Here is a 25,856-nt window from a genome sequence, read left to right as displayed (position 1 = left end):
TGCTTAACTCTCCTTTACGCTTTTCGATTCTTCCAGCATTATGGCCAACAATAAATATATCGTCAACGTATAGCAGGAGAATAATGAAATCATCATCTAAAAATTTCTTCGTAAACATGCAATGATCAGATATGGTTCTAGGATGGGTGACCCCCTGGGAAGTCCTCGTATTACACTCCTTTTTGCGCCCCGAGCGGCCAAAACCTCTCCCGTCGATCTCCGAGGCGATGGTTTTGGGCCTCGGAATTTGCCGTGACCGCTACGCAGTCAGTCTCGTGGGGCTCGGAGAGAGCTTTCCGGAATGGGGCCGCAATAGCGATTCCGAGTTCGTTCGAGAAAGTCCGGATGGTTTCGACGCGCGCTTGCCGTGTCCGTTACGCGGTCGGCCTCGTGGGCATCGGAGAGATCAAACGATGGCGATTCCGAGATCGTTCGAGAGGTTTCGGGGCGCGCAATGGGCTCCGGTCGTCGATACGCCGTCCGCGACGTGCACAAAGGGGAGGGAGGACGCAAACAAAATGAGTGCGATCAAACCAGCACTAAAGCACCGGATCCCATCAGAACTCCGAAGTTAAGCGTTCTTGGGCGAGAGTAGTACTAGGATGGGTGACCCCCTGGGAAGTCCTCGTGTTGCACTCCTTTTTGCGCCCCGTGGGAAGTCCTCGTGTTGCACTCCTTTTTGCGCCCCGAGCGGCGAAAAGACTTGCTTAACTCTCCTTTACGCTTTTCGATTCTTCCAGCATTATGGCCAACAATAAATATATCGTCAACGTATAGCAGGAGAATAATGAAATCATCATCTAAAAATTTCTTCGTAAACATGCAATGATCAGATATGGTTCTAGGATGGGTGACCCCCTGGGAAGTCCTCGTGTTGCACTCCTTTTTGCGCCCGAGCGGCCAAAACCTCTCCCGTCGACCTCCGAGGCGATGGTTTTGGGCCTCGGAATTTGCCGTGACCGCTACGCAGTCAGTCTCGTGGGGCTCGGAGAGAGCTTTCCGGAATGGGGCCGCAATAGCGATTCCGAGTTCGTTCGAGAAAGTCCGGATGGTTTCGGCGCGCGCTTGCCGTGTCCGTTACGCGGTCGGCCTCGTGGGCATCGGAGAGATCAAACGATGGCGATTCCGAGATCGTTCGAGAGGTTTCGGGGCGCGCAATGGGCTCCGGTCGTCGATACGCCGTCCGCGACGTGCACAAAGGGGAGGGAGGACGCAAACAAAACGAGTGCGATCAAACCAGCACTAAAGCTCCGGATCCCATCAGAACTCCGAAGTTAAGCGTTCTTGGGCGAGAGTAGTACTAGGATGGGTGACCCCCTGGGAAGTCCTCGTGTTGCACTCCTTTTTGCGCCCCGAGCGGCGAAAAGACTTGCTTAACTCTCCTTTACGCTTTTCGATTCTTCCAGCATTATGGCCAACAATAAATATATCGTCAACGTATAGCAGGAGAATAATGAAATCATCATCTAAAAATTTCTTCGTAAACATGCAATGATCAGATATGGTTCTAGGATGGGTGACCCCCTGGGAAGTCCTCGTGTTGCACTCCTTTTTGCGCCCCGAACGGCCAAAACCTCTCCCGTCGACCTCCGAGGCGATGGTTTTGGGCCTCGGAATTTGCCGTGACCGCTACGCAGTCAGTCTCGTGGGGCTCGGAGAGAGCTTTCCGGAATGGGGCCGCAATAGCGATTCCGAGTTCGTTCGAGAAAGTCCGGATGGTTTCGGCGCGCGCTTGCCGTGTCCGGTACGCGGTCGGCCTCGTGGGCATCGGAGAGATCCAACGATGGCGATTCCGAGATCGTTCGAGAGGTTTCGGGGCGCGCAATGGGCTCCGGTCGTCGATATGCCATCCGCGACGTGCACAAAGGGGAGGGAGGACACAAACAAAACGAGTGCGATCATACCAGCACTAAAGCACCGGATCCCATCAGAACTCCGAAGTTAAGCGTGATTGGGCGAGAGTAGTACTAGGATGGGTGACCCCTTGGGAAGTCCTAGTGTTGCTCTCCTTTTTGCGCCCCGAGCGGCCAAAAGAGCATTATGGCCAACAATAAATATATCGTTAACGTATAGCAGGAGAATAATGAAATCATCATCTAAAAATTTCTTCGTAAACATGCAATGATCAGATATGGTTCTAGGATGGGTGACCCCCTGGGAAGTCCTCGTGTTGCACTCCTTTTTGCACCTCGAGCGGCCAAAACCTCTCCCGTCGACCTCCGAGGCGATGGTTTTGGGCCTCGGAATTTGCCATGACCGCTACGCAGTCAGTCTCGTGGGGCTCGGAGAGAGCTTTCCGGAATGGGGCCGCAATAGCGATTCCGAGTTCGTTCGAGAAAGTCCGGATGGTTTCGACGCGCGCTTGCCGTGTCCGTTACGCGGTCGGCCTCGTGGGCATCAGAGAGATCAAACGATGGCGATTCCGAGATCGTTCGAGAGGTTTCGGGGCGCGCAATGGGCTCCGGTCGTCGATACGCCGTCCGCGACGTGCACAAAGGGGAGGGAGGACGCAAACAAAACGAGTGCTATCAAACCAGCACTAAAGCACCGGATCCCATCAGAACTCCGAAGTTAAGCGTGCTTGGGCGAGAGTAGTACTAGGATGGGTGACCCCCTGGGAAGTCCTCGTGTTGCACTCCTTTTTGCGCCCCGAGCGGCGAAAAGACTTGCTTAACTCTCCTTTACGCTTTTCGATTCTTCCAGCATTATGGCCAACAATAAATATATCGTCAACGTATAGCAGGAGAATAATGAAATCATCATCTAAAAATTTCTTCGTAAACATGCAATGATCAGATATGGTTCTTGGATGGGTGACCCCTTGGGAAGTCCTCGTGTTGCACTCCTTTTTGCGCCCCGAGCGGCCAAAACCTCTCCCGTCGACCTCCGAGGCGATGGTTTTGGGCCAAGGAATTTGCCGTGACCACTAGGCAGTCAGTCTCGTGGGGCTCGGAGAGAGCTTTCCGGAATGGGGCCGCAATAGCGATTCCGAGTTCGTTCGAGAAAGTCCGGATGGTTTCGGCGCGCGCTTGCCGTGTCCGGTACGCGGTCGGCCTCGTGGGCATCGGAGAGATCCGACGATGGCGATTCCGATATCGTTCGAGAGGTTTCGGGGCGCGCAATGGGCTCCGGTCGTCGATACGCTGTCCGCGACGTGCAAAATGGGGAGGGAGGACGCAAACAAAACGAGTGCGATCATACCAGCACTAAAGCATCGGATCCCATCAGAACTCCGAAGTTAAGCGTGATTGGGCGAGAGTAGTACTAGGATGGGTGACCCCTTGGGAAGTCCTCGTGTTGCTCTCCTTTTTGCGCCCCGAGCGGCCAAAAGAGCATTATGGCCAACAATAAATATATCGTTAACGTATAGCAGGAGAATAATGAAATCATCATCTAAAAATTTCTTCGTAAACATGCAATGATCAGATATGGTTCTAGGATGGGTGACCCCCTGGGAAGTCCTCGTGTTGCACTCCTTTTTGCGCCCCGAGCGGCCAAAACCTCTCCCGTCGACCTCCGAGGCGATGGTTTTGGGCCTCGGAATTTGCCATGACCGCTACACAGTCAGTCTCGTGGGGCTTGGAGAGAGCTTTCTGGAATGGGGCCGCAATAGCGATTCCGAGTTCGTTCGAGAAAGTCCGGATGGTTTCGACGCGCGCTTGCCGTGTCCGGTACGCGGTCGGCCTCGTGGGCATCGGAGAGATCAAACGATGGCGATTCCAAGATCGTTCGAGAGGTTTCGGGGCGCGCAATGGGCTCCGGTCGTCGATACGCCGTCCGCGACGTGCACAAAGGGGAGGGAGGACGCAAACAAAACGAGTGCGATCAAACCAGCACTAAAGCACCGGATCCCATCAGAACTCCGAAGTTAAGCGTGCTTGGGCGAGAGTAGTACTAGGATGGGTGACACCCTGGGAAGTCCTCGTGTTGCACTCCTTTTTGCGCCCCGAGCGGCCAAAAGACTTGCTTAACTCTCCTTTACGCTTTTCGATTCTTCCAGCATTATGGCCAACAATAAATATATCGTCAACGTATAGCAGGAGAATAATGAAATCATCATCTAAAAATTTCTTCGTAAACATGCAATGATCAGATATGGTTCTAGGATGGGTGACCCCCTGGGAAGTCCTCGTGTTGCACTCCTTTTTGCGCCCCGAGCGGCCAAAACCTCTCCCGTCGACCTCCAAGGCGATGGTTTTGGGCCTCGGAATTTGCCGTGATCGCTACGCAGTCAGTCTCGTGGGGCTCGGAGAGAGCTTTCCGGAATGGGGCCGCAATAGCGATTCCGAGTTCGTTCGAGAAAGTCCGGATGGTTTCGGCGCGCGCTTGCCGTGTCCGGTACGCGGTCGGCCTCGTGGGCATCGGAGAGATCCGACGATGGCGATTCCGAGATCGTTCGAGAGGTTTCGGGGCGCGCAATGGGCTCCGGTCGACGATACGCTGTCCGCGACGTGCACAAAGGGGAGGGAGGACGCAAACAAAACGAGTGCGATTAAACCAGCACTAAAGCACCGGATCCCATCAGAACTCCGAAGTTAAGCGTGCTTGGGCGAGAGTATTACTAGGATGGGTGACCCCAGGGAAGTCCTCGTGTTGCACTCCTTTTTGCGCCCCGAGCGGCCAAAAGAGCATTATGGCCAACAATAAATATATCGTTAACGTATAGCAGGAGAATAATGAAATCATCATCTAAAAATTTCTTCGTAAACATGCAATGATCAGATATGGTTCTAGGATGGGTGACCCCCTGGGAAGTCCTCGTGTTGCACTCGTTTTTGCGCCCCGAGCGGCCAAAACCTCTCCCGTCGACCTCCGAGGCGATGGTTTTGGGCCTCGGAATTTGCCGTGACCGCTACGCAGTCAGTCTCGTGGGGCTCGGAGAGAGCTTTTCGGAATGGGGCCGCAATAGCGATTCCGAGTTCGTTCGAGAAAGTCCGGATGGTTTCGGCGCGCGCTTGCCGTGTCCGGTACGCGGTCGGCCTCGTGGGCATCGGAGAGATCCAACGATGGCGATTCCGAGATCGTTCGAGAGGTTTCGGGGCGCGCAATGGGCTCCGGTCGTCGATACGCCGTCCGCGACGTGCACAAAGGGGAGGGAGGACGCAAACAAAACGAGTGCGATTAAACCAGCACTAAAGCACCGGATCCCATCAGAACTCCGAAGTTAAGCGTGCTTGGGCGAGAGTATTACTAGGATGGGTGACCCCCAGGGAAGTCCTCGTGTTGCACTCCTTTTTGCGCCCCGAGCGGCCAAAAGAGCATTATGGCCAACAATAAATATATCGTTAACGTATAGCAGGAGAATAATGAAATCATCATCTAAAAATTTCTTCGTAAACATGCAATGATCAGATATGGTTCTAGGATGGGTGACCCCCTGGGAAGTCCTCGTGTTGCACTCCTTTTTGCGCCCCGAGCGGCCAAAACCTCTCCCGTCGACCTCCGAGGCGATGGTTTTGGGCCTCGGAATTTGCCGTGACCGCTACCCCGTCAGTCTCGTGGGGCTCGGAGAGAGCTTTCCGGAATGGGGCCGCAATATCGATTCCGAGTTCGTTCGAGAAAGTCCGGATGGTTTCGGCGCACGCTTGCCGTGTCCGGTACGCGGTCGGCCTCGTGGGCATCGGAGAGATCCGACGATGGCGATTCCGAGATCGTTCGAGAGGTTTCGGGGCGCGCAATGGGCTCCGGTCGTCGATACGCTGTCCGCGACGTGCACAAAGGGGAGGGAGGACGCAAACAAAACGAGTGCGATCATACCAGCACTAAAGCACCGGATCCCATCAGAACTCGGAAGTTAATTGTGCTTGGGCGAGAGTAGTACTAGGATGGGTTGTCACGACCCGACAAAATATCGACAATATTAAATTTTTTTTTTTTTTTTCCAACACAACTAACCCAGGATCCAAACACACATTTGAGGTCACTAAGAAAACATTCAGATCAAAAATTTCACTTCTATAATCTACCAATTCATAACCCTGTGCAATTCATAAACATAGCACACATCACTCGATAATTCATACAATCTGAACTCGACTCATCAAAATAAAAACCACAATATAAATCCACAAGTGGGGAAATCTATGCAGTCACCACAATCATCGATTTACCATAAGTTCATATCATTACACAAATTTAATTTAACATTCCAAAACCCTATACATGAGGGATCCTTTAACTTACACAAAATCCACAGGTTTAGATTCATAGTCACATTTCATTAGATGCAAGGTAGCTTATACACAACTACATATATGCTAACAAAAGTTCTGCCCAACGTCTTCTAAACTTTCCACTGCCTCAGCCCATTCTTAACATTTAAGCAAGCGATACGCTATCCTGAAAAATTTATCAACAAACGGGGTGAGCATAAAGAGCTCAGCAAGTGACTAACATATCCATATCAAAATAGTACAACTTCCAAAGAGATACAGTTTCAAAACACAAAGCTGAATATACGATTTCGTAGACATAATATCATTAGGAGCAGAATCACAATTGTCCTTTTAATCATACATATTTGGTTCCTGACAGATGGGGCATAGAGTAATTGGAGCATATCAGAAACAAAGGAAACATATCGGAGCTTATCAATGGCATATAAAATGTTCCGAAACATATCAACAGCATATGGAACATTACGAAGCAAAATCAACAGTGAATGAAGCATTTCAGAGCATATCAAACTCATATGTCGTACAAAAGCTCAAACGTCGTCCTTGACGTTGCAATCATATCATACTTATCCAGAGCATGAACAGAAATAACTCACCAAAACTCTGGATGTCATATCAAACATATAGAGGGTGTAGTGGGATCTCAGTCAGAATGTGATTCATCCATTTCTGAATGACCACCTGACAAAAGTCTCCCACGTTTGGGAGCTCCATCCACCCACGTCTAGGTGAAGTCAAAGGGGGCCGGCAGAGCATCGCAGGCTCTAAGCAATATCCCACATAGCGGGCAAATCAGCGCATACCCTTTACCATTTCTGGCAAAGGTCCAAACAATCCCACACACCAGAGTACAAGAAGGCGGTTTCAACAAAATGCAGCATATAACGGAAGCACACGCGGAACAACCAAACGTACATGTGCCTTTTCAAAAACAATGTGATGCAAGGAACAAATCTCTCACAAAAGTATTCATTTTAGGGAAAGAATTGAAAGCAATAGTGTACAGGGATTCCAAGCAATCATAACCAGCTCAATTCCAATAAGAAGGTTAGGCGAATTCAAGTATCCAAAGGAAATGGAACAGAATACGCGAAATCGACCAAAGCTCGATTTCGGACAGAATTCCAGTGGCACACCAAACAAATATTTCAGAATAACAAATATGCTCCAATACCCATAAGAAGGCTATGGTTGAACCATATATCAGTCTATATTCGGATGGAACAGATTTCATATGAAACAGGGCTCCCAACACAGAGTTACCTCTGATTTGGTAACATAAGGTCAAAATCACAATCACTGGTTTGCAGACTTTATAGGATCGGATTCAACAGACGATAGGGTGAGCAATTGAACTCCAAAATTTTCAAACTATATGTCAAAAGAGAGAATTTCAAGTCTAGTTTCAAATAAAATCAGTTTGGTACAAATCAGAATTTTCAACAGGGAGTTATAGGCGTTTTAGTATCGAAAGGTCAGAAATCTTGAACTCTGTTTTACAGCGTCTATAGGCTCTTTTGAAACAAATTTTTGGGTAAGTATTCGGTGTCCAAAATCTACAAAATCGGTGTCAAAAGAAAGACATACGAGTCTAATTTCAAACAAAAATAGTTCCTACCTGAATTCTCATTCTGTACTAAAACTTAGGGCTGAAAAAGTGCTTAGGGGTCAGTTTACCGAAAACTTTCAGAATCCATAGTTCTATGTCCAAAGAGAAACATATCAGTTTCTAAATAAAAATCTTCCAATTTATTTTGAATCAACATAAAAACAGAGTCAAATACTGCTGTAGGATGGGGTTAGAACACTTGCCTTTGCAAATTTTGACCCGAAGTAACAAGATTAAAGCAAAAACCCTAAATGCCCCAATTTTTCTTTCTCTTCTCCTTCTTCTTCTTCTTCTTCTTCTTCTTCTTTTCTTTCCCTGATCACCCACGAGCTGCCTCCTCTGCTTCCTTAACAACGAAGGCAGAGAGGCTTAAGCGGTGGAATTTGTCATTTGGTGCATTTTGCAGTTTAGTCCTTGTTTTTATCATATTCACGATTAGGTCCTTAGGGTTTACATATAGGTCCTCAGATTCTTTTTTCTTTTTTTTTGAACAGATCTCCCAAATCTTACAAATAGGTTACCTCTAATTCATACTCTATTTCTTTTGTCAATTAAAATAGATGCTTACATTATCACCAAAAATTTATACGAACATTCGGAAATGAGGGGTGTTACATGGGTGACCCCCTGGGAAGTCCTCGTGTTGCACTCCTTTTTGCGCCCCGAGCGAGCGGCCAAAAGACTTGCTTAACTCTCCTTTACGCTTTTCAATTCTTCCAGCATTATGGCCAACAATAAATATATCGTTAACGTATAGCAGGAGAATAATGAAATCATCATCTAAAAATTTCTTCGTAAACATGCAATGATCAGATATGGTTCTAGGATGGGTGACCTCCTGGGAAGTCCTCGTGTTGCACTCCTTTTTGCGCCCCGAGCGGCCAAAACCTCTCCCGTCGACCTCCGAGGCGATGGTTTTGGGCCTCGGAATTTGCCGTGACCGCTACGCAGTCAGTCTCGTGGGGCTCGGAGAGAGCTTTTCGGAATGGGGCCGCAATAGCGATTCCGAGTTCGTTCGAGAAAGTCCGGATGGTTTCGGCGCGCGCTTGCCGTGTCCGGTACGCGGTCGGCCTCGTGGGCATCGGAGAGATCCAACGATGGCGATTCCGAGATCGTTCGAGAGGTTTCGGGGCGCGCAATGGGCTCCGGTCGTCGATACGCCGTCCGCGACATGCACAAAGGGGAGGGAGGACGCAAACAAAACGAGTGCGATTAAACCAGCACTAAAGCACCGGATCCCATCAGAACTCCGAAGTTAAGCGTGCTTGGGCGAGAGTATTACTAGGATGGGTGACCCCCAGGGAAGTCCTCGTGTTGCACTCCTTTTTGCGCCCCGAGCGGCCAAAAGAGCATTATGGCCAACAATAAATATATCGTTAACTTATAGCAGGAGAATAATGAACTCATCATCTAAAAATTTCTTCGTAAACATGCAATGATCAGATATGGTTCTAGGATGGGTGACCCCCTGGGAAGTCCTCGTGTTGCACTCCTTTTTGCGCCCCGAGCGGCCAAAACCTCTCCCGTCGACCTCCGAGGCGATGGTTTTGGGCCTCGGAATTTGCCGTGACCGCTACGCAGTCAGTCTCGTGGGGCTCGGAGAGAGCTTTCCGGAATGGGGCCGCAATAGCGATTCCGAGTTCGTTCGAGAAAGTCCGGATGGTTTCGGCGCGCGCTTACCGCGTCCGGTACGCGCTTGCCGTGTCCGGTACGCGGTCGGCCTCGTGGGCATCGGAGAGATCCGACGATGGCGATTCCGAGATCGTTCGAGAGGTTTCGGGGCGCGCAATGGGCTCCAGTCGTCGATACGCCGTCCGCGACGTGCACAAAGGGGAGGGAGGACGCAAACAAAACGAGTGCGATCATACCAGCACTAAAGCATCGGATCCCATCAGTACTCTGAAGTTAATCGTGCTTGGGCGAGAGTAGTACTAGGATGGGTGACCCCCTGGGAAGTCCTCGTGTTGCACTCCTTTTTGCGCCCCGAGCGGCCAAAAGACTTGCTTAACTCTCCTTTACGCTTTTCGATTCTTCCAGCATTATTGCCAACAATAAATATATCGTTAACGTATAGCAGGAGAATAATGAAAACATCATCTAAAAATTTCTTCGTAAACATGCAATGATCAGATATGGTTCTAGGATGGGTGACCCCCTGGGAAGTACTCGTGTTGCACTCCTTTTTGCGCCCCGAGCGGCCAAAACCTCTCCCGTCGACCTCCGAGGCGATGGTTTTGGGCCTCGGAATTTGCCGTGACCGCTACCCCGTCAGTCTCGTGGGGCTCAGAGAGAGCTTTCCGGAATGGGGCCGCAATAGCGATTCCGAGTTCGTTCGAGAAAGTCCGGATGGTTTCGGCGCGCGCTTGCCGTGTCCGGTACGCGGACGGCCTCGTGGGCATCGGAGAGATCCGACAATGGCGATTCCGAGATCGTTCGAGAGGTTTCGGGGCGCGCAATGGGCTCCGGTCGTCGATACGCCGTCCGCGACGTGCACAAAGGGGAGGGAGGACGCAAACAAAACGAGTGCGATCATACCAGCACTAAAGCACCGGATCCCATCAGAACTCCGAAGTTAAGCGTGCTTGGGCGAGAGTAGTACTAGGATTGGTGACCCCCTGGGAAGACCTCGTGTTGCACTCCTTTTTGCGCCCCGAGCGGCCAAAAGACTTGCTTAACTCTCCTTTACGCTTTTCGATTCTTCCAGCATTATAGCCAACAATAAATATATCGTTAACGTATAGCAGGAGAATAATGAAATCATCATCTAAAAATTTTTTCGTAAACATGCAATGATCAGATATGGTTCTAGGATGGGTGACCCCTTGGGAAGTCCTCGTGTTGCACTCCTTTTAGCGCCCCGAGCGGCCAAAACCTCTCCCGTCGACCTCCGAGGCGATGGTTTTGGGCCTCGGAATTTGCCATGACCGCTACGCAGTCAGTCTCGTGGGGCTCGGAGAGAGCTTTCCGGAATGGGGCCGCAATAGCGATTCCGAGTTCGTTCGAGAAAGTCCGGATGGTTTCGGCCCGCGCTTGCCGTGTCCGGTACGCGGACGGCCTCGTGGGCATCGGAGAGATCCGACGATGGCGATTCCGAGATCGTTTGAGAGGTTTCGGGGCGCGCAATGGGCTCCGGTCGTCGATACGCCGTCCGCGACGTGCACAAAGGGGAGGGAGGACGTAAACAAAATGAGTGCGATCATACCAGCACTAAAGCACCGTATCCCATCAGAACTCCGAAGTTAAGCGTGCTTGGGCGAGAGTAGTACTAGGATGGGTGACCCCCTGGGAAGTCCTCGTGTTGCACTCCTTTTTGCGCCCCGAGCGGCCAAAAGACTTGCTTAACTCTCCTTTACGCTTTTCGATTCTTCCAGCATTATGGCCAAAAATAAATATATCGTTAACGTATAGCAGGAGAATAATGAAATCATCATCTAAAAATTTCTTCGTAAACATGCAATGATCAGATATGGTTCTAGGATGGGTGACCCCCTGGGAAGTCCTCGTGTTGCACTCCTTTTTGCGCCCCGAGCGGCCAAAACCTCTCCCGTCGACATCCGAGGCGATGGTTTTGGGCCTCGGAATTTGCCGTGACCGCTACGCTGTCAGTCTCGTGGGGCTCGGAGAGAGCTTTCCGGAATGGGGCCGCAATAGCGATTCCGAGTTCGTTCGAGAAAGTCCGGATGGTTTCGGCGCGCGCTTGCCGTGTCCGGTACGCGGTCGGCCTCGTGGGCATCGGAGAGATCCGACGATGGCGATTCCGAGATCGTTCGAGAGGTTTCGGGGCGCGCAATGGGCTCCGGTCGTCGTGTTGCACTCCTTGGGACGTCCTCGTGTTGCACCCCCTGGGAAGTCCTCGTGTTGCACTCCTTTTTGCGCCCCGAGCGGCCAAAAGACTTGCTTAACTCTCCTTTACGCTTTTCGATTCTTCCAGCATTATGGCCAACAATAAATATATCGTTAACGTATAGCAGGTGAATAATGAAAACATCATCTAAAAATTTCTTCGTAAACATGCAATGATCAGATATGGTTCTAGGATGGGTGACCCCCTGGGAAGTACTCGTGTTGCACTCCTTTTTGCGCCCCGAGCGGCCAAAACCTCTCCCGTCGACCTCCGAGGCGATGGTTTTGGGCCTCGGAATTTGCCGTGACCGCTACCCCGTCAGTCTCGTGGGGCTCGGAGAGAGCTTTCCGGAATGGGGCCGCAATAGCGATTCCGAGTTCGTTCGAGAAAGTCCGGATGGTTTCGGCACGCGCTTGCCGTGTCCGGTACGCGGTCGGCCTCGTGGGCATCGGAGAGATCCGACGATGGTGATTCGGAGATCGTTCGAGAGGTTTCAGGGCGCGCAATGGGCTCCGGTCGTCGATACGCCGTCCGCGACGTGCACAAAGGGGAGGGAGGACGCAAACAAAACGAGTGCGATCATACCAACACTAAAGCACCTGATCCCATCAGAACTCCGAAGTTAAGCGTGCTTGGGCGAGAGTAGTACTAGGATGGGTGACCCCATGGGAAGTCCTCGTGTTGCACTCCTTTTTGCGCCCCGAGCGGCCAAAAGACTTGCTTAACTCTCCTTTACGCTTTTCGATTCTTCCAGCATTATGGCCAACAATAAATATATCGTTAACGTATAGCAGGAGAATAATGAAATCATCATCTAAAAATTTCTTCGTAAACTTGCCGTGTCCGGTACGCGGTCGGCCTCGTGGGCATCGTAGAGATCCGACGATGGCGATTCCGAGATCGTTCGAGAGGTTTCGGCGCGCGCAATGGGCTCCGGTGGTCGATACGCCGTCCGCGACGTGCACAAAGGGGAGGGAGGACGCAAACAAAACGAGTGCGATCATACCAGCACTAAAGCACCGGATCCCATCAGAACTCCGAAGTTAAGCGTGCTTGGGCGAGAGTAGTACTAGGATAGGTGACCCCCTGGGAAGTCCTCGTGTTGCACTCCTTTTTGCGCCCCGAGCGGCCAAAAGACTTGCTTAACTCTCCTTTACGCTTTTCGATTCTTCCAGCATTATGGCCAAAAATAAATATATCGTTAACGTATAGCAGGAGAATAATGAAATCATCATCTAAAAATTTCTTCGTAAACATGCAATGATCAGATATGGTTCTAGGATGGGTGACCCCCTGGGAAGTCCTCGTGTTGCACTCCTTTTTGCGCCTCGAGCGGCCAAAACCTCTCCCGTCGACCTCCGAGGCGATGGTTTTGGGCCTCGGAATTTGCCGTGACCGCTACGCTGTCAGTCTCGTGGGGCTCGGAGAGAGCTTTCCGGAATGGGGCCGCAATAGCGATTCCGAGTTCGTTCGAGAAAGTCCGGATGGTTTCGGCGTGCGCTTGCCGTCTCCGGTACGCGGTCGGCCTCGTGGGCATCGGAGAGATCCGACGATGGCGATTCCGAGATCGTTCGAGAGGTTTCGGGGCGCGCAATTGGCTCCGGTCGTCGATACGCCGTCCGCGACGTGCACAAAGGGGAGGGAGGACACAAACAAAACGAGTGCGATCATACCAGTACTAAAGCACCAGATCCCATCAGAACTTCGAAGTTAAGCCTGCTTGGGCGAGAGTAGTAGTAGGATGGGTGACCCCCTGGGAAGTCCTCGTGTTGCACTCCTTTTTGCGCCCCGAGCAGCCAAAAGACTTGCTTAACTCTCCTTTACGCTTTTCGATTCTTCCAGAATTATGGCCAACAATAAATATATTGTCAACGTATAGCAGGAGAATAATGAAATCATCATCTAAAAATTTCTTCGTAAACATGCAATGATCAGATATGGTTCTAGGATGGGTGACCCCCTGGGAAGTCCGCGTGTTGCACTCCTTTTTGTGCCCCGAGCGGCCAAAACCTCTCCCGTCGACCTCCGAGGCGATGATTTTGGGCCTCGGAATTTGCCGTGACCGCTACGCAGTCAGTCTCGTGGGGCTCGAAGAGAGCTTTCCGTAATGGGGCCGCAATAGCGATTCCGAGTTCGTTCGAGAAAGTCCGGATGGTTTCGGCGCGCGCTTGCCGTGTCCGATACGCGGTCGGCCTCGTGGGCATCGGAGAGATCCGACGACGGCGATTCCGAGATCGTTCGAGAGGTTTCGGGGTGCGCAATGGGCTCCGGTCGTCGATACGCCGTCCGCGACGTGCGCAAAGGGGAGGTAGGACGCAAACAAAACGAGTGCGATCATACCAGCACTAAAGCACCGGATCCCATCAGAACTCCGAAGTTAAGCGTGCTTGGGCGAGAGTAGTACTAGGATGGGTGACCCCCTAGGAAGTCCTCGTGTTGCACTCCTTTTTGCGACCCGAGCGGCCAAAAGACTTGCTTAACTCTCCTTTACGGCTTTCGATTCTTCCAGCATTATGGCCAACAATAAATATATCGTTAACGTATAGCAGGAGAATAATGAAATCATCATCTAAAAATTTCTTCGTAAACATGCAATGATCAGATATGGTTCTAGGATGGGTGACCCCCTGGGAAGTCCTCGTGTTGCACTCCTTTTTGCGCCCCGAGCGGCCAAAACCTCTCCCGTCGACCTCCGAGGCGATGGTTTTGGGCCTCGAAATTTGCCGTGACCGCTACGCCGTCAGTCTCGTGGGGCTCGGAGAGAGCTTTACGGAATGGGGCCGCAATAGCGATTCCGAGTTCGTTCGAGAAAGTCCGGATGGTTTCGGCGCGCGCTTGCCGTGTCCGGTACGCGGTCGGCCTCGTGGGCATCGGAGAGATCCGACGATAGCGATTCCGAGATCGTTCGAGAGGTTTCGGGGCGCGCAATGGGCTCCGGTCGTCGATACGCCGTCCGCGACGTGCACAAAGGGGAGCGAGGACGCAAACAAAACGAGTGCGATCATACCAGTACTAAAGCATCGGATCCCATCAGAACTCCGAAGTTAAGCGTGCTTGGGCGAGAGTAGTACTAGGATGGGTGACCCCCTGGGAAGTCTTCGTGTTGCACTCCTTTTTACGCCCCGAGTGGCCAAAAGACTTGCTTAACTCTCCTTTACGCTTTTCGCTTCTTCCAGCATTATGGCCAACAATAAATATATCGTCAACGTATAGCAGGAGAATAATGAAATCATCATCTAAAAATTTCTTCGTAAACATGCAATGATCAGATATGGTTCTAGGATGGGTGACCCCCTGGGAAGTCCTCGTGTTGCACTCCTTTTTGCGCCCCGAGCGGCCAAAACCTCTCCCGTCGACCTCCGAGGCGATGGTTTTGGGCCTCAGAATTTGCCGTGACCGCTACGCTGTCAGTCTCGTTGCGCTCGGAGAGAGCTTTCCGGAAAGGGGCCGCAATAGCGATTCCGAGTTCGTTCGAGAAAGTCCAGATGGTTTCGGCGCGCGCTTGCCGTGTCCGGTACGCGGTCGGCCTCGTGGGCATCGGAGAGATCCGACGATGGCGATTCCGAGATCGTTCGAGAGGTTTCGGGGCGCGCAATGGGCTCCGGTCGTCGATACGCCGTCCGCGACGTGCACAAAGGGGAGGGAGGACGCAAACAAAGCGAGTGCGATCATACCAGTACTAAAGCACCAGATCCCATCAGAACTCCGAAGTTAAGCGTGCTTGGGCGAGAGTAGTACTAGGATGGGTGACCCCTTGGGAAGTCCTCGTGTTGCACTCCTTTTTGCGCCCCGAGCAGCCAAAAGACTTGCTTAACTCTCCTTTACGCTTTTCGATTCTTCCAGAATTATGGCCAACAATAAATATATTGTCAACGTATAGCAGGAGAATAATGAAATCATCATCTAAAAATTTCTTCGTAAACATGCAATGATCAGATATGGTTCTAGGATGGGTGACCCCCTGGGAAGTCCTCGTGTTGCACTCCTTTTTGCGCCCCGAGCGGCCAAAACCTCTCCCGTCGACCTCCGAGGCGATGGTTTTGGGCCTCGAAATTTGCCGTGACCGCTACGCCGTCAGTCTCGTGGGGCTCGGAGAGAGCTTTACGGAATGGGGCCGCAATAGCGATTCCGAGTTCGTTCGAGAAAGTCCGGATGGTTTCGGCGCGCGCTTGCCGTGTCCGGTACGCGGTCGGCCTCGTGGGCATCGGAGAGATCCGACGATAGCGATTCCGAGATCGTTCGAGAGGTTTCGGGGCGCGCAATGGGCTCCGGTCGTCGATACGCCGTCCGCGACGTGCACAAAGGGGAGCGAGGACGCAAACAAAACGAGTGCGATCATACCAGTACTAAAGCATCGGATCCCATCAGAACTCCGAAGTTAAGCGTGCTTGGGCGAGAGTAGTACTAGGATGGGTGACCCCCTGGGAAGTCCTCGTGTTGCACTCCTTTTTACGCCCCGAGTGGCCAAAAGACTTGCTTAACTCTCCTTTACGCTTTTCGCTTCTTCCAGCATTATGGCCAACAATAAATATATCGTCAACGTATAGCAGGAGAATAATGAAATCATCATCTAAAAATTTCTTCGTAAACATGCAATGATCAGATATGGTTCTAGGATGGGTGACCCCCTGGGAAGTCCTCGTGTTGCACTCCTTTTTGCGCCCCGAGCGGCCAAAACCTCTCCCGTCGACCTCCGAGGCGATGGTTTTGGGCCTCGAAATTTGCCGTGACCGCTACGCCGTCAGTCTCGTGGGGCTCGGAGAGAGCTTTACGGAATGGGGCCGCAATAGCGATTCCGAGTTCGTTCGAGAAAGTCCGGATGGTTTCGGCGCGCGCTTGCCGTGTCCGGTACGCGGTCGGCCTCGTGGGCATCGGAGAGATCCGACGATAGCGATTCCGAGATCGTTCGAGAGGTTTCGGGGCGCGCAATGGGCTCCGGTCGTCGATACGCCGTCCGCGACGTGCGCAAAGGGGAGGTAGGACGCAAACAAAACGAGTGCGATCATACCAGCACTAAAGCACCGGATCCCATCAGAACTCCGAAGTTAAGCGTGCTTGGGCGAGAGTAGTACTAGGATGGGTGACCCCCTAGGAAGTCCTCGTGTTGCACTCCTTTTTGCGACCCGAGCGGCCAAAAGACTTGCTTAACTCTCCTTTACGGCTTTCGATTCTTCCAGCATTATGGCCAACAATAAATATATCGTTAACGTATAGCAGGAGAATAATGAAATCATCATCTAAAAATTTCTTCGTAAACATGCAATGATCAGATATGGTTCTAGGATGGGTGACCCCCTGGGAAGTCCTTGTGTTGCACTCCTTTTTGCGCCCCGAGCGGCCAAAACCTCTCCCGTCGACCTCCGAGGCGATGGTTTTGGGCCTCGAAATTTGCCGTGACCGCTACGCCGTCAGTCTCGTGGGGCTCGGAGAGAGCTTTACGGAATGGGGCCGCAATAGCGATTCCGAGTTCGTTCGAGAAAGTCCGGATGGTTTCGGCGTGCGCTTACCGTGTCCGATACGCGGTCGGCCTCGTGGGCATCGGAGAGATCCGACGATGGCGATTCCAAGATCGTTCGAGAGGTTTCGGGGCGCGCAATGGGCTCCGGTCGTCGATACGCCGTCCACGACGTGCACAAAGGGGAGGTAGGACGCAAACAAAACGAGTGCGATCATACCAGCACTAAAGCACCGGATCCCATCAGAACTCCGAAGTTAAGCGTGCTTGGGCGAGAGTAGTACTAGGATGGGTGACCCCCTGGGAAGTCCTCGTGTTGCACTCCTTTTTGTGACCCGAGCGGCCAAAAGACTTGCTTAACTCTCCTTTACGCTTTTCGATTCTTCCAGCATTATGGCCAACAATAAATATATCGTTAACGTATAGCAGGAGAATAATGAAATCAACATCTAAAAATTTCTTCGGAAACATGCAATGATCAGATATGGTTCTAGGATGGGTGACCCCCTGGGAAGTCCTCGTGTTGCACTCCTTTTTGCGCCCCGAGCGGCCAAAACCTCTCCCGTCGACATCCGAGGCGATGGTTTTGGGCCTCGGAATTTGCCGTGACCGCTACGCTGTCAGTCTCGTTGCGCTCGGAGAGAGCTTTCCGGAAAGGGGCCGCAATAGCGATTCCGAGTTCGTTCGAGAAAGTCCAGATGGTTTCGGCGCGCGCTTGCCGTGTCCGGTACGCGGTCGGCCTCGTGGGCATCGGAGAGATCCGACGATGGCGATTCCGAGATCGTTCGAGAGGTTTCGGGGCGCGCAATGGGCTCCGGTCGTCGATACGCCGTCCGCGACGTGCACAAAGGGGAGGGAGGACGCAAACAAAACGAGTGCGATCATACCAGTACTAAAGCACCAGATCCCATCAGAACTCCGAAGTTAAGCCTGCTTGGGCGAGAGTAGTAGTAGGATGGGTGACCCCCTGGGAAGTCCTCGTGTTGCACTCCTTTTTGCGCCCCGAGCAGCCAAAAGACTTGCTTAACTCTCCTTTACGCTTTTCGATTCTTCCAGAATTATGGCCAACAATAAATATATTGTCAACGTATAGCAGGAGAATAATGAAATCATCATCTAAAAATTTCTTCGTAAACATGCAATGATCAGATATGGTTCTAGGATGGGTGACCCCCTGGGAAGTCCGCGTGTTGCACTCCTTTTTGTGCCCCGAGCGGCCAAAACCTCTCCCGTCGACCTCCGAGGCGATGGTTTTGGGCCTCGGAATTTGCCGTGACCGCTACGCAGTCAGTCTCGTGGGGCTCGGAGAGAGCTTTCCGTAATGGGGCCGCAATAGCGATTCCGAGTTCGTTCGAGAAAGTCCGGATGGTTTCGGCGCGCGCTTGCCGTGTCCGATACGCGGTCGGCCTCGTGGGCATCGGAGAGATCCGACGACGGTGATTCCGAGATCGTTCGAGAGGTTTCGGGGCGCGCAATGGGCTCCAGTCATCGATACGCCGTCCGCGACGTGCACAAAGGGGAGGTAGGACGCAAACAAAACGAGTGCGATCATACCAGCACTAAAGCACCGGATCCCATCAGAACTCCGAAGTTAAGCGTGCTTGGGCGAGAGTAGTACTAGGATGGGTGACCCCCTAGGAAGTCCTCGTGTTGCACTCCTTTTTGCGACCCGAGCGGCCAAAAGACTTGCTTAACTCTCCTTTACGCTTTTCGATTCTTCCAGCATTATGGCCAACAATAAATATATCGTTAACGTATAGCAGGAGAATAATGAAATCATCATCTAAAAATTTCTTCGTAAACATGCAATGATCAGATATGGTTCTAGGATGGGTGACCCCCTGGGAAGTCCTCGTGTTGCACTCCTTTTTGCGCCCCGAGCGGCCAAAACCTCTCCCGTCGACCTCCGAGGCGATGGTTTTGGGCCTCGAAATTTGCCGTGACCGCTACGCCGTCAGTCTCGTGGGGCTCGGAGAGAGCTTTCCGGAATGGGGCCGCAATAGCGATTCCGAGTTCGTTCGAGAAAGTCCGGATGGTTTCGGCGCGCGCTTGCCGTGTCCAGTACGCGGTCGGCCTCGTGGGCATCGGAGAGATCCGACGATAGCGATTCCGAGATCGTTCGAGAGGTTTCGGGGCGCGCAATGGGCTCCGGTCGTCGATACGCCGTCCGCGACGTGCACAAAGGGGAGGGAGGACGCAAACAAAACTAGTGCGATCATACCAGTACTAAAGCACCGGATCCCATCAGAACTCCGAAGTTAAGCGTGCTTGGGCGAGAGTAGTACTAGGATGGGTGACCCCCTGGGAAGTCCTCGTGTTGCACTCCTTTTTACGCCCCGAGTGGCCAAAAGACTTGCTTAACTCTCCTTTACGCTTTTCGCTTCTTCCAGCATTGTGGCCAACAATAAATATATCGTCAACGTATAGCAGGAGAATAATGAAATCATCATCTAAAAATTTCTTCGTAAACACGCAATGATCAGATATGGTTCTAGGATGGGTGACCCCCTGGGAAGTCCTCGTGTTGCACTCCTATTTGCGCCCCGAGCGGCCAAAACCTCTCCCGTCGACCTCCGAGGCGATGGTTTTGGGCCTCAGAATTTGCCGTGACCGCTACGCAGTCAGTCTCGTGGGGCTCGGAGAGAGCTTTCCGTAATGGGGCCGCAATAGCGATTCCGAGTTCGTTCGAGAAAGTCCGGATGGTTTCGGCGCGCGCTTGCCGTGTCCGATACGCGGTCGGCCTCGTGGGCATCGGAGAGATCCGACGACGGCGATTCCGAGATCGTTCGAGAGGTTTCGGGGCGCGCAATGGGCTCCGGTCGTCGATACGCCGTCCACGACGTGCACAAAGGGGAGGTAGGACGCAAACAAAACGAGTGCGATCATACCAGCACTAAAGCACCGGATCCCATCAAAACTCCGAAGTTAAGCGTGCTTGGGCGAGAGTAGTACTAGGATGGGTGACCCCCTGGGAAGTCCTCGTGTTGCACTCCTTTTTGTGACCCGAGCGGCCAAAAGACTTGCTTAACTCTCCTTTACGCTTTTCGATTCTTCCAGCATTATGGCCAACAATAAATATATCGTTAACGTATAGCAGGAGAATAATGAAATCATCATCTAAAAATTTCTTCGGAAACATGCAATGATCAGATATGGTTCTAGGATGGGTGACCCCCTGGGAAGTCCTCGTGTTGCACTCCTTTTTGCGCCCAGAGCGGCCAAAACCTCTCCCGTCGACATCCGAGGCGATGGTTTTGGGCCTCGGAATTTGCCGTGACCGCTACGCTGTCAGTCTCGTTGGGCTCGGAGAGAGCTTTCCGGAAAGGGGCCGCAATAGCGATTCCGAGTTCGTTCGAGAAAGTCCGGATGGTTTCGGCGCGCGCTTGCCGTGTCCGGTACGCGGTCGGCCTCGTGGGCATCGGAGAGATCCGACGATGGCGATTCCGAGATCGTTCGAGAGGTTTCGGGGCGCGCAATGGGCTCCGATCGTCGATACGCCGTCCGCGACGTGCACAAAGGGGAGGGAGGACGCAAACAAAACGAGTGCGATCATACCAGTACTAAAGCACCAGATCCCATCAGAACTCCGAAGTTAAGCCTGCTTGGGCGAGAGTAGTAGTAGGATGGGTGACCCCCTGGGAAGTCCTCGTGTTGCACTCCTTTTTGCGCCCCGAGCAGCCAAAAGACTTGCTTAACTCTCCTTTACGCTTTTCGATTCTTCCAGAATTATGGCCAACAATAAATATATTGTCAACGTATAGCAGGAGAATAATGAAATCATCATCTAAAAATTTCTTCGTAAACATGCAATGATCAGATATGGTTCTAGGATGGGTGACCCCCTGGGAAGTCCGCGTGTTGCACTCCTTTTTGTGCCCCGAGCGGCCAAAACCTCTCCCGTCGACCTCCGAGGCGATGGTTTTGGGCCTCGGAATTTGCCGTGACCGCTACGCAGTCAGTCTCGTGGGGCTCGGAGAGAGCTTTCCGTAATGGGGCCGCAATAGCGATTCCGAGTTCGTTCGAGAAAGTCCGGATGGTTTCGGCGCGCGCTTGCCGTGTCCGATACGCGGTCGGCCTCGTGGGCATCGGAGAGATCCGACGACGGCGATTCCTAGATCGTTCGAGAGGTTTTGGGGCGCGCAATGGGCTCCGGTCGTCGATACGCCGTCCGCGACGTGCACAAAGGGGAGGTAGGACGCAAACAAAACGAGTGCGATCATACCAGCACTAAAGCACCGGATCCCATCAGAACTCCGAAGTTAAGCGTGCTTGGGCGAGAGTAGTACTAGGATGGGTGACCCCCTAGGAAGTCCTCGTGTTGCACTCCTTTTTGCGACCCGAGCGGCCAAAAGACTTGCTTAACTCTCCTTTACGCTTTTCGATTCTTCCAGCATTATGGCCAACAATAAATATATCGTTAACGTATAGCAGGAGAATAATGAAATCAACATCTAAAAATTTCTTCGTAAACATGCAATGATCAGATATGGTTCTAGGATGGGTGACCCCCTGGGAAGTCCTCGTGTTGCACTCCTTTTTGCGCCCCGAGCGGCCAAAACCTCTCCCGTCGACCTCCGAGGCGATGGTTTTGGGCCTCGAAATTTGCCGTGACCGCTACGCCGTCAGTCTCGTGGGGCTCGGAGAGAGCTTTCCGGAATGGGGCCGCAATAGCGATTCCGCGTTCGTTCGAGAAAGTCCGGATGGTTTCGGCGCGCGCTTGCCGTGTCCGGTACGCGGTCGGCCTCGTGGGCATCGGAGAGATCCGACGATAGCGATTCCGAGATCGTTCGAGAGGTTTCGGGGCGCGCAATGGGCTCCGGTCGTCGATACGCCGTCCGCGACGTGCACAAAGGGGAGGGAGGACGCAAACAAAACGAGTGCGATCATACCAGTACTAAAGCACCGGATCCCATCAAAACTCCGAAGTTAAGCGTGCTTGGGCAAGAGTAGTACTAGGATGGGTGACCCCCTGGGAAGTCCTCGTGTTGCACTCCTTTTTACGCCCCGAGTGGCCAAAAGACTTGCTTAACTCTCCTTTACGCTTTTCGCTTCTTCCAGCATTATGGCCAACAATAAATATATCGTCAACGTATAGCAGGAGAATAATGAAATCATCATCTAAAAATTTCTTCGTAAGCATGCAATGATCAGATATGGTTCTAGGATGGGTGACCCCCTGGGAAGTCCTCGTGTTGCACTCCTATTTGCGCCCCGAGCGGCCAAAACCTCTCCCGTCGACCTCCGAGGCGATGGTTTTGGGCCTCAGAATTTGCCGTGACCACTACGCAGTCAGTCTCGTGGGGCTCGGAGAGAGCTTTCCGTAATGGGGCCGCAATAGCGATTCCGAGTTCGTTCGAGAAAGTCCGGATGGTTTCGGCGCGCGCTTACCGTGTCCGATATGCGGTCGGCCTCGTGGGCATCGGAGAGATCCGACGATGGCGATTCCGAGATCGTTCGAGAGGTTTCGGGGCGCGCAATGGGCTCCGGTCGTCGATACGCCGTCCGCGACGTGCACAAAGGGGAGGGAGGACGCAAACAAAGCGAGTGCGATCATACCAGTACTAAAGCACCAGATCCCATCAGAACTCCGAAGTTAAGCTTGCTTGGGCGAGAGTAGTACTAGGATGGGTGACCCCCTGGGAAGTCCTCGTGTTGCACTCCTTTTTGCGCCCCGAGCAGCCAAAAGACTTGCTTAACTCTCCTTTACGCTTTTCGATTCTTCCAGCATTATGGCCAACAATAAATATATCGTCAACGTATAGCAGGAGAATAATGAAATCATTATCTAAAAATTTCTTCGTAAACATGCAATGATCATATATGGTTCTAGGATGGGTGACCCCCTGGGAAGTCCTCGTGTTGCACTCCTTTTTGTGCCCCGAGCGGCCAAAACCTCTCCCGTCGACCTCCGAGGCGATGGTTTTGGGCCTCGGAATTTGCCGTGACCGCTACGCAGTCAGTCTCGTGGGGCTCGAAGAGAGCTTTCCGTAATGGGGCCGCAATAGCGATTCCGAGTTCGTTCGAGAAAGTCCGGATGGTTTCGGCGCGCGCTTGCCGTGTCCGATACGCGGTCGGCCTCGTGGGCATCGGAGAGATCCGACGATGGCGATTCCGAGATCGTTCGAGAGGTTTCGGGGCGCGCAATGGGCTCCGGTCGTCGATACGCCGTCCGCGACGTGCACAAAGGGGAGGTAGGACGCAAACAAAACGAGTGCGATCATACCAGCACTAAAGCACCGGATCCCATCAAAACTCCGAAGTTAAGCGTGCTTGGGCTTGAGTAGTACTAGGATGGGTGACCCCCTGGGAAGTCCTTGTGTTGCACTCCTTTTTGTGACCCGAGCGGCCAAAAGACTTGCTTAACTCTCCTTTACGCTTTTCGATTCTTCCAGCATTATGGCCAACAATAAATATATCGTTAACGTATAGCAGGAGAATAATGAAATCATCATCTAAAAATTTCTTCGGAAACATGCAATGATCAGATATGGTTCTAGAATGGGTGACCCCCTGGGAAGTCCTCGTGTTGCACTCCTTTTTGCGCCCCGAGCGGCCAAAACCTCTCCCGTCGACCTCCGAGGCGATGGTTTTGGGCCTCGGAATTTGCCGTGACCGCTACGCAGTCAGTCTCGTGGGGCTCGGAGAGAGCTTTCCGTAATGGGGCCGCAATAGCGATTCCGAGTTCGTTCGAGAAAGTCCGGATGGTTTCGGCGCGCGCTTGCCGTGTCCGATACGCGGTCGGCCTCGTGGGCATCGGAGAGATCCGACGATGGCGATTCCGAGATCGTTCGAGAGGTTTCGGGGCGCGCAATGGGCTCCGGTCGTCGATACGCCGTCCGCGACGTGCACAAAGGGGAGGTAGGACGCAAACAAAACTAGTGCGATCATACCAGCACTAAAGCACCGGATCCCATCAAAACTCCGAAGTTAAGCGTGCTTGGGCGAGAGTAGTACTAGGATGGGTGACCCCCTGGGAAGTCCTCGTGTTGCACTACTTTTTGCGCCCCGAGCGGCCAAAAGACTTGCTTAACTCTCCTTTACGCTTTTCGATTCTTCCAGCATTATGGCCAACAATAAATATATCGTTAACGTATAGCAGGAGAATAATGAAATCATCATCTAAAAATTTCTTCGTAAACATGCAATGATCAGATATGGTTCTAGGATGGGTGACCCCCTGGGAAGTCCTCGTGTTGCACTCCTTTTTGCGCCCCGAGCGGCCAAAACCTCTCCCGTCGACCTCCGAGGCGATGGTTTTGGGCCTCGGAATTTGCCGTGACCGCGACGCAGTCAGTCTCGTGGGGCTCGGAGAGAGCTTTCCGGAATGGGGCCGCAATAGCGATTCCGAGTTCGTTCGAGAAAGTCCGGATGGTTCGGCGCGCGCTTGCCGTGTCCGGTACGCGGTCGGCCTCGTGGGCATCGGAGAGATCCGACGATGGTGATTCCGAGATCGTTCGAGAGGTTTCGGGGCGCGCAATGGGCTCCGGTCGTCGATACGCCGTCCGCGACGTGCACGAAGGGGAGGGAGGACGCAAACAAAACGAGTGCGATCATACCAGCACTAAAGCACCGGATCCCATCAGAACTCCGAAGTTAAGCGTGCTTGGGCGAGAGTGGTACTAGGATGGGTGACCCCCTGGGAAGTCCTCGTGTTGCACTCCTTTTTGCGCCCCGAGCAGCCAAAAGACTTGCTGAACTCTCCTTTACGCTTTTCGATTCTTCCAGCATTATGGCCAACAAAAAATATATCGTCAACGTATAGCAGGAGAATAATGAAATCATCATCTAAAAATTTCTTCGTAAACATGCAATGATCAGATATGGTTCTAGGATGGGTGACCCCTTGGGAAGTCCTCGTGTTGCACTCCTTTTTGTGCCCCGAGCGGCCAAAACCTCTCCCGTCGACCTCCGAGGCGATGGTTTTGGGCCTCGGAATTTGCCGTGACCGCGACGCAGTCAGTCTCGTGGGGCTCGGAGAGAGCTTTTCGGAATGGAGCCGCAATAGCGATTCCGAGTTCGTTTGAGAAAGTCCGTATGGTTTCGGCGCACGCTTGCCATGTCCGGTACGCGGTCGGCCTCGTGGGCATCGGAGAGATCCGACGAAGGCGATTCCGAGATCGTTCGAGAGGTTTCGGGGCGCGCAATGGGCTCCGGTCGTCGATACGCCGTCCGCGACGTGCACAAAGGGGAGGGAGGACACAGACAAAACCAGTGCGATCATACCAGCACTAAAGCACCGGATCCCATCAGAACTCCGAAGTTAAGCTTGCTTGGGCGAGAGTAGTACTAGGATGGGTGACCCCCTGGGAAGTCCTCGTGTTACACTCCTTTTTGCGCCCCGAGCGGCCAAAAGACTTGCTTAACTCTCCTTTCCGCTTTTCGATTCTTCCAGCATTATGGCCAACAATAAATATATCGTTAACGTATAGCAGGAGAATAATGAAATCATCATCAAAAAATTTCTTCGTAAACATGCAATGATCAGATATGGTTATAGGATGGGTCACCCCCTGGGAAGTCCTCGTGTTGCACTCCTTTTTGCGCCCCGAGCGGCCAAAACCTCTCCCGTCGACCTCCGAGGCGATGGTTTTGGGCCTCGGAATTTGCCGTGACCGCGACGCAGTCAGTCTCGTGGGGCTCGGAGAGAGCTTTCCGGAATGGGGCCGCAATAGCGATTCCGAGTTCGTTCGAGAAAGTCCGGATGGTTTCGGTGCGCGCTTGCCGTGTCCGGTACGCGGTCGGCCTCGTGGGCATCGGAGAGATCCGACGATG

General features: G+C 52.5%; 33 non-coding genes across 33 annotated transcripts; all 33 read left to right on the top strand.

Annotated features, from left to right (window-relative positions):
- Positions 1-520: 520 nt before the first annotated feature.
- Positions 521-639, top strand: LOC135647185 (5S ribosomal RNA). Its single transcript, XR_010499926.1, has one exon. It is a non-coding gene; the product is annotated as a 5S ribosomal RNA (ribosomal RNA).
- Positions 640-1,223: 584 nt separating this feature from the next.
- On the top strand, positions 1,224-1,342 carry LOC135647332 (5S ribosomal RNA). Its single transcript, XR_010500072.1, has one exon. It is a non-coding gene; the product is annotated as a 5S ribosomal RNA (ribosomal RNA).
- A 548-nt stretch (positions 1,343-1,890) lies between these two features.
- LOC135647555 (5S ribosomal RNA) lies at positions 1,891-2,009 on the top strand. Its single transcript, XR_010500292.1, has one exon. It is a non-coding gene; the product is annotated as a 5S ribosomal RNA (ribosomal RNA).
- Positions 2,010-2,520: 511 nt separating this feature from the next.
- On the top strand, positions 2,521-2,639 carry LOC135647103 (5S ribosomal RNA). Its single transcript, XR_010499846.1, has one exon. It is a non-coding gene; the product is annotated as a 5S ribosomal RNA (ribosomal RNA).
- A 548-nt stretch (positions 2,640-3,187) lies between these two features.
- Positions 3,188-3,306, top strand: LOC135647529 (5S ribosomal RNA). Its single transcript, XR_010500266.1, has one exon. It is a non-coding gene; the product is annotated as a 5S ribosomal RNA (ribosomal RNA).
- A 511-nt stretch (positions 3,307-3,817) lies between these two features.
- Positions 3,818-3,936, top strand: LOC135647365 (5S ribosomal RNA). The gene has a single exon (XR_010500104.1). It is a non-coding gene; the product is annotated as a 5S ribosomal RNA (ribosomal RNA).
- Positions 3,937-4,484: 548 nt separating this feature from the next.
- Positions 4,485-4,602, top strand: LOC135647617 (5S ribosomal RNA). Its single transcript, XR_010500351.1, has one exon. It is a non-coding gene; the product is annotated as a 5S ribosomal RNA (ribosomal RNA).
- A 511-nt stretch (positions 4,603-5,113) lies between these two features.
- LOC135647469 (5S ribosomal RNA) lies at positions 5,114-5,232 on the top strand. The gene has a single exon (XR_010500206.1). It is a non-coding gene; the product is annotated as a 5S ribosomal RNA (ribosomal RNA).
- A 3,757-nt stretch (positions 5,233-8,989) lies between these two features.
- Positions 8,990-9,108, top strand: LOC135647468 (5S ribosomal RNA). The gene has a single exon (XR_010500205.1). It is a non-coding gene; the product is annotated as a 5S ribosomal RNA (ribosomal RNA).
- Positions 9,109-9,639: 531 nt separating this feature from the next.
- On the top strand, positions 9,640-9,758 carry LOC135647539 (5S ribosomal RNA). Its single transcript, XR_010500276.1, has one exon. It is a non-coding gene; the product is annotated as a 5S ribosomal RNA (ribosomal RNA).
- Positions 9,759-10,306: 548 nt separating this feature from the next.
- LOC135647074 (5S ribosomal RNA) lies at positions 10,307-10,425 on the top strand. Its single transcript, XR_010499818.1, has one exon. It is a non-coding gene; the product is annotated as a 5S ribosomal RNA (ribosomal RNA).
- Positions 10,426-10,973: 548 nt separating this feature from the next.
- Positions 10,974-11,092, top strand: LOC135647147 (5S ribosomal RNA). The gene has a single exon (XR_010499890.1). It is a non-coding gene; the product is annotated as a 5S ribosomal RNA (ribosomal RNA).
- A 1,108-nt stretch (positions 11,093-12,200) lies between these two features.
- LOC135647420 (5S ribosomal RNA) lies at positions 12,201-12,319 on the top strand. Its single transcript, XR_010500159.1, has one exon. It is a non-coding gene; the product is annotated as a 5S ribosomal RNA (ribosomal RNA).
- Positions 12,320-12,621: 302 nt separating this feature from the next.
- Positions 12,622-12,740, top strand: LOC135646451 (5S ribosomal RNA). Its single transcript, XR_010499201.1, has one exon. It is a non-coding gene; the product is annotated as a 5S ribosomal RNA (ribosomal RNA).
- A 548-nt stretch (positions 12,741-13,288) lies between these two features.
- On the top strand, positions 13,289-13,407 carry LOC135647637 (5S ribosomal RNA). Its single transcript, XR_010500371.1, has one exon. It is a non-coding gene; the product is annotated as a 5S ribosomal RNA (ribosomal RNA).
- Positions 13,408-13,955: 548 nt separating this feature from the next.
- On the top strand, positions 13,956-14,074 carry LOC135648184 (5S ribosomal RNA). Its single transcript, XR_010500873.1, has one exon. It is a non-coding gene; the product is annotated as a 5S ribosomal RNA (ribosomal RNA).
- Positions 14,075-14,622: 548 nt separating this feature from the next.
- On the top strand, positions 14,623-14,741 carry LOC135647270 (5S ribosomal RNA). The gene has a single exon (XR_010500011.1). It is a non-coding gene; the product is annotated as a 5S ribosomal RNA (ribosomal RNA).
- A 548-nt stretch (positions 14,742-15,289) lies between these two features.
- LOC135647070 (5S ribosomal RNA) lies at positions 15,290-15,408 on the top strand. The gene has a single exon (XR_010499814.1). It is a non-coding gene; the product is annotated as a 5S ribosomal RNA (ribosomal RNA).
- A 548-nt stretch (positions 15,409-15,956) lies between these two features.
- LOC135647044 (5S ribosomal RNA) lies at positions 15,957-16,075 on the top strand. Its single transcript, XR_010499789.1, has one exon. It is a non-coding gene; the product is annotated as a 5S ribosomal RNA (ribosomal RNA).
- Positions 16,076-16,623: 548 nt separating this feature from the next.
- On the top strand, positions 16,624-16,742 carry LOC135648183 (5S ribosomal RNA). Its single transcript, XR_010500872.1, has one exon. It is a non-coding gene; the product is annotated as a 5S ribosomal RNA (ribosomal RNA).
- Positions 16,743-17,290: 548 nt separating this feature from the next.
- On the top strand, positions 17,291-17,409 carry LOC135648092 (5S ribosomal RNA). Its single transcript, XR_010500782.1, has one exon. It is a non-coding gene; the product is annotated as a 5S ribosomal RNA (ribosomal RNA).
- A 548-nt stretch (positions 17,410-17,957) lies between these two features.
- On the top strand, positions 17,958-18,076 carry LOC135647548 (5S ribosomal RNA). Its single transcript, XR_010500285.1, has one exon. It is a non-coding gene; the product is annotated as a 5S ribosomal RNA (ribosomal RNA).
- Positions 18,077-18,624: 548 nt separating this feature from the next.
- On the top strand, positions 18,625-18,743 carry LOC135648181 (5S ribosomal RNA). Its single transcript, XR_010500870.1, has one exon. It is a non-coding gene; the product is annotated as a 5S ribosomal RNA (ribosomal RNA).
- Positions 18,744-19,291: 548 nt separating this feature from the next.
- Positions 19,292-19,410, top strand: LOC135646525 (5S ribosomal RNA). The gene has a single exon (XR_010499272.1). It is a non-coding gene; the product is annotated as a 5S ribosomal RNA (ribosomal RNA).
- A 548-nt stretch (positions 19,411-19,958) lies between these two features.
- Positions 19,959-20,077, top strand: LOC135647009 (5S ribosomal RNA). The gene has a single exon (XR_010499756.1). It is a non-coding gene; the product is annotated as a 5S ribosomal RNA (ribosomal RNA).
- A 548-nt stretch (positions 20,078-20,625) lies between these two features.
- Positions 20,626-20,744, top strand: LOC135647547 (5S ribosomal RNA). The gene has a single exon (XR_010500284.1). It is a non-coding gene; the product is annotated as a 5S ribosomal RNA (ribosomal RNA).
- A 548-nt stretch (positions 20,745-21,292) lies between these two features.
- Positions 21,293-21,411, top strand: LOC135648180 (5S ribosomal RNA). Its single transcript, XR_010500869.1, has one exon. It is a non-coding gene; the product is annotated as a 5S ribosomal RNA (ribosomal RNA).
- A 548-nt stretch (positions 21,412-21,959) lies between these two features.
- Positions 21,960-22,078, top strand: LOC135647426 (5S ribosomal RNA). The gene has a single exon (XR_010500164.1). It is a non-coding gene; the product is annotated as a 5S ribosomal RNA (ribosomal RNA).
- A 548-nt stretch (positions 22,079-22,626) lies between these two features.
- LOC135647376 (5S ribosomal RNA) lies at positions 22,627-22,745 on the top strand. Its single transcript, XR_010500115.1, has one exon. It is a non-coding gene; the product is annotated as a 5S ribosomal RNA (ribosomal RNA).
- Positions 22,746-23,293: 548 nt separating this feature from the next.
- LOC135647341 (5S ribosomal RNA) lies at positions 23,294-23,412 on the top strand. The gene has a single exon (XR_010500081.1). It is a non-coding gene; the product is annotated as a 5S ribosomal RNA (ribosomal RNA).
- A 548-nt stretch (positions 23,413-23,960) lies between these two features.
- On the top strand, positions 23,961-24,079 carry LOC135647066 (5S ribosomal RNA). The gene has a single exon (XR_010499811.1). It is a non-coding gene; the product is annotated as a 5S ribosomal RNA (ribosomal RNA).
- Positions 24,080-24,626: 547 nt separating this feature from the next.
- LOC135646292 (5S ribosomal RNA) lies at positions 24,627-24,745 on the top strand. Its single transcript, XR_010499049.1, has one exon. It is a non-coding gene; the product is annotated as a 5S ribosomal RNA (ribosomal RNA).
- Positions 24,746-25,293: 548 nt separating this feature from the next.
- On the top strand, positions 25,294-25,412 carry LOC135647510 (5S ribosomal RNA). The gene has a single exon (XR_010500247.1). It is a non-coding gene; the product is annotated as a 5S ribosomal RNA (ribosomal RNA).
- Positions 25,413-25,856: the final 444 nt, after the last annotated feature.

The sequence above is a fragment of the Musa acuminata genome, chromosome BXJ3-8, assembly GCF_036884655.1.
Source record: "Musa acuminata AAA Group cultivar baxijiao chromosome BXJ3-8, Cavendish_Baxijiao_AAA, whole genome shotgun sequence".
NCBI classification, from domain to species: Eukaryota; Viridiplantae; Streptophyta; class Magnoliopsida; order Zingiberales; family Musaceae; genus Musa; species Musa acuminata.
Note: the sequence above shows the minus strand (reverse complement) of the source record. Positions and strands in the feature narration are given on the sequence as shown.